The 4,926-nt window shown below is 44.0% G+C and overlaps 1 pseudogene; it reads right to left on the bottom strand.

Moving 5' to 3' along the window:
• Positions 1-1,561: 1,561 nt before the first annotated feature.
• LOC106000294 overlaps positions 1,562-4,926 on the bottom strand; it is a 46,057-nt pseudogene continuing 42,692 nt past the window's right edge.

Raw genomic sequence — 4,926 nt, 5'->3', positions numbered from 1 at the left:
GAAACAAAAGGAGCCCAGTGTGGAGAATTGGAAGGCGGTGACAAGAAAGTTAGCTGACCCCCTCCCCCCAGTCTGTGGGGTGCTAGAAGATGACCTAATGCTGAGGGAGGGGATGCCCTACTCATTGGAGAAGCTGAGATCAGAGATGTGCTTGGATGGCATATTGATTGCTTTCAGGGAAGAGCTGACAGTAACTAGCATCAAGGCCGAAGTGTCACATTCAGTACAGTAATCTCAAAAGCAGCTAGTGCGTGGGAAAGCAGCTTGGGTGATGCTGGTAGCTAGAGAGTCTTGGGGTTTTGAAGCCAAGTGCAATTAGCATGGATGTCATTCAGATCTTTGAACATGTTTTGCTGAAAAGTGCTTTGTGTCTTCCAAGGGGAGGAAACTCCCGGATTTTCAGCATCTCTAACAGCAGGCTCCTATGTGCAGCTTCTTTGTTCTTTCCAGAGCTTTCACATCCTGGGGTGCAGGCTGCGGTAGTGAGGCAAAACATAGTAGGAGTGCAGCCTCCTCTGTGGTCACTAGGGGCTGGTGCTGGACAAACCCCTTTCCTACATGGTCTGTCTTTGGAAGTAGAGGTGTGTGTGTGTGTGTGTGTGTGTGTGTGTAGCCTGGGGCCACAACTGGTTATGGTCCTTGAGACTGGACTGTGATTTGCCTCAGGAAACCACAAGCGAAGGTGCTTTCTGAGCAGTTTGAACCATAGTCTTCCTCTGTCTATGGCTGTGATCTGCTGGCCAAACACGGATCAAAGGCTGGCAAAAAGTACTGCAAATTACTAAATGCCATGAAGCCACTTTGATTTTTTTTTGTTGGTCGTGGGGCCTAAACTCTGGGCCTGGGCGCTGTCCCTCAGCTCTTCAGCTCAAGGCTAGTGCTCTTACCACCTGAGCTACAGCACCACTTCCAGCTTTTTCTGCTTATGTGGTGTTGAGGAATTGAACCCAGGGCCTCATGCATGCAAGGCAATCACTCTACCAGTGAGCCACCTTCTCAGCCTGATGAAGCCACTTTGAAAGGATTCATTTTGACCTGTTGTAGTGACACATGTCTGTAATTCCAGCACTTGGAAGGCTGAGGCAGGGGGACTGTGGGTTCAAAGCTAGTGTGAAATACATAGCAAGACCCTATATTGAAAAACTGATATTAATTTTATGCTATATAAATTTCACCTCAATGGGTATTTATTTATTTATTTAGAAGGTCTAGAGTTTGAAGTTAGGGCCTTATCCTTGCTTGGTTTGCTTGCTCAGCTGGCACTCTATCACTTGGGCCACATCTCTAGCCTACCTTTCTGCTGGCTAAAATGTTGGAGATGGAATGCATAGGTTTTCTTCCTGCTTGGCATTTCCTCCTCATTCCTTTATTTTTTTATTTTTTGCTTGTCCTGGGGCTTAAACTCAGGGCACTGTCCCTGAACTTTTGCTCAAGACTAGCACTCTACCACTTGACCCACAGTGCCACTTCCAGCTTTTTCTGTGACACTGAGGAATCAAACCCAGGGCTTCATGCATGCGAGGCGAGCACTCTACAACTAAGCCACATTCTCAGCCCCCTCCTCCTTCCTTTCTTTGCCTTCTTTTTCTGTTTTCTATGCTTAATATCCTCTTTCTGTGTTTTCTTTTTGTTTTTTTGCCAGTCCTGGGGCTTGAGTTAAGGGCCTGGGCTCTGTCCTTGAGCCTCTATATATTCAAAACTAGTGCTCTACCACTTGAGCCACAATGCCACTTCTGGCTTTTTCTGTTTATGTGGTGCTGAGGAATCAAACCTGGGACTTCATGCACGTTAGGCAAGCACTCTACCACTAAGCCACATTCCCAGCCACGGTCCTCTTTCTTAGAGGCTACATTTTGGCTCTATTTCTCCTTTTCGATTCTTATTCTTTTCTGTATTGACCTGTTCAGTTTCTGTTTCTGTTTTTCTTTTCTTTTTTGGTCGGTCGTGGGGCCTGAACTCTGGGCCTGGGTGCTGTTCCTCAGCTTTTCAGCTCTAGGCTAGCGCTCTACCACTTGAGCCACAGCACCACTTCCGACTTTTTCTGTTTATGTGTTGCTGAGGAATTGAACCCAGGGCCTCATGCATGTGAGGCAAGCACTCTACCACTGAGCCAACTCCCCAGCCTCTTCTTTTTTTTTTAACTGTATTTTTTGTCTTTTCTTTTTTGGTACTGGGGATTGAATCCAGGACATTGCACTTGCTAGGCAAGCACTTTGCCACTGAGCTACATCCCAGCCCTCTGCTTTTCTTTTCTTTTTGGATGCTCTTGTGTTTGTCTAAATCCATTTCCACAAAACTTCTTTTCTACTTATGCTTAGGCCTCTTGTCCTCTGGTTTTTCTCTGCCTTCCTCTGGGTGGCTTTTGCTGTTGTGATGCATCTGCTTATGATTGGATTGAGGGGCACTAGTACTGTGTCCTAAGGAGAGGTATTTGGGAACTCATGATTCTCTATTGTATAAACCATAATTATATTCTTTTTTTGCCAGTCCTGGGGCTTGAATTGGGCCTGGGCTCTGTCCCTAAGCTTCTTTTGCTCGAGGCTAGCACTCTACCACTTGAGCCACAGTGCCACTTCCATTTTTTTGTGTTTATGTGGTACTGAGGAATTGAACCCAGGGCTTCTTACATGGAAAGCACTCTGCCACAGAGCCACATTCCCAGTCCCTATAATTACATTTTAAGTTCCTGGGGTACTGGTTTTCTGAGAAACAGTCCCTGGTGAATTGACAGTAGCTCAGAGAATCTAGTTTCATACTGCTGTCATGAGCTGGTAATCACTGAGGTAACTGGTTTTCCACTTTTTTGGGGAAATATTACATGATCTTGGATAGGACTGCATAGTTTCAGATAGAAATCTTAGATCAAACATTCTATACCTGTACCTGGAATTGACCTCTTCTCCATAACCACAGGTTTCCAAATAGTCTTCTCTCATCTTTCTGAAACATGTCTTTGGCTCTAGGACTTTGGCTTTCTGTACTTTAATATAATCTTCCAGTTTATCTTGAAAAGGGTCAGAAGAAGGGTTAGGAATGTGGCTTAATGGTAGAGTGCTTGCCTAGCATGCATGAAACCCTGGGTTTTATTCCTTATTACCACATAAATAGAAAAAGCAGGAAGTGGCACTGTGGCTCAAATGGTAGAGTGCTAGCCTTGAGCCATAGAAGCTCAGGGACAGTGCCCAGGCCAAGTTCAAACCGCAGGAGTGGCAAAAGAAAGAAAAGAAAAAAGGAAAAAAGAAAGATATGAAATTAAAAGAGTAAGAATTCTTTTTTAAAAAAAGTCAGAAGACTTTATTGAATGCTTCATTAGGTTGACAAAAAGAAATTCTCCTTATCAGTCCATGAACTTGGTTGAGAAATCTGTTCCTGGTCACTCATTAATTGCTTTGGTTTTTCTACATGAAATCTGTGGAAATATTTGAGCTTGTGCATCATGATACAGAGACTATGACATCCAATTTTTTTTTTGAGGTCCTGGGGCTTGAACTCAGGGCCTGGGTGCTGTCCCTGAGCTTCTTTTGTTCAAGGCTAGCCCTCTACCACTTAGCCACAGTGTCACTTCCAGCTTTTTCTGTTTATGTGGTACTGAAAAATCAAACCCAGGGCTTCATGCATGCTAGACAAGCACTCTACCACTAAGCCACATTCCCAGCCCTACAACATCTATTTGTGCCCAATCCTCAACTCATAATGTGGTATCTTTACTATTCAAACTGTAGCATTATTCCACAGATGCCTTCAATACAAAGCTCAGTCTTTCTTTATTCAATATGGCATCCTGGCTGAGGCAGGAGTGGGAATTTACACACCCAGGAAGAGGTGGCCCTTCTCCCCCAACTTCCTTAGGCCAGGGAAGAGTCTGTGGTGGAAGTGGTGGAGAGGCAGAGACTATCTGTGCTGCTGTCTCCCTTGCTGCAGAGCAGGCATGGTGGAAGGAGGGAAGGAGACCCCTGCTCTTTTTCTAACTACACACTTAAAATGGTTAAGATGGTGGCCTGGGACCATGGTTCTTTGGGTAGAACTGCACCCACTATTGACTAGTAATTGTGAGGCCTTGAGTTTGAATCTAAATACACTAGAACAATATATGTTGTATGTATTTAATCACAATTAAAATATCTTGATGTTAGCCAGGCATCCGTGGCTCATGCCTGTAATCCTCGCTACTCAGGAGGCTGAGATCTGAGGATTGTGGTTCAAAGCCAGCCCAGGCAGGGCAGGAAAGCCCATGAGACTCTTATTTCCAATAAACCGCTCAGAAATGGAAGTGGTACGATGGCTCAAGTGGTAGAATGCTAGCCTTGAGCTGAAGAGCTGAGGGACAGCGCCCAGGCCAGAGTTTAAGCCCCATGACCGACAAAAAAAAAAATCTTTATCTTAATTTACTTTTTAAATATTTTTTATTGTAAAGATACTGTACAGAGGGGTTACAGTTACATGAGTAAGATAATGAGTACATTTCCTATTGAGCATTGTTACCCCCTCCTTTGCTTTTCCCTTACTATCCCTTCCCTCCGCACTTCCCCACCTCCTCCCTCCCCCTCCAAGTTGTAAAGTTCGTTTTCAACATAGTGTCTTGTATGTCTCATTGTTACAATGGGTCAACCTGTATCCTTGTTTCAGCATTTTGTTATTTTCCTTCCCCTTCTCATTAGGAAAATGTATATACAAGATACAGGGTACCAGAATCAAATACAGTGACAACAGGGGTTATACCATAGGGATAAGAACACACAAAAGAAACAAAGCAATCACATAGTACATAAAAACAACAGCAACAAAGAAAAAAACCTTTCGTGTCCCTATCTTGGGGTTCATTTTGCTTAGCATCATCTTATATGGTCTTATGCACATAGCTTTTGATTTTCTGCTTGTCTGGTAAGATTATCCTAGATATATACTAGTTATTGCAAATAAGGGAAA

Source organism: Dipodomys ordii, unplaced genomic scaffold, assembly GCF_000151885.1.
Source record: "Dipodomys ordii isolate 6190 unplaced genomic scaffold, Dord_2.0 Scaffold215, whole genome shotgun sequence".
Lineage (NCBI taxonomy): Eukaryota > Metazoa > Chordata > Mammalia > Rodentia > Heteromyidae > Dipodomys > Dipodomys ordii.
This window is presented reverse-complemented; position numbering and strand designations above follow the sequence as displayed.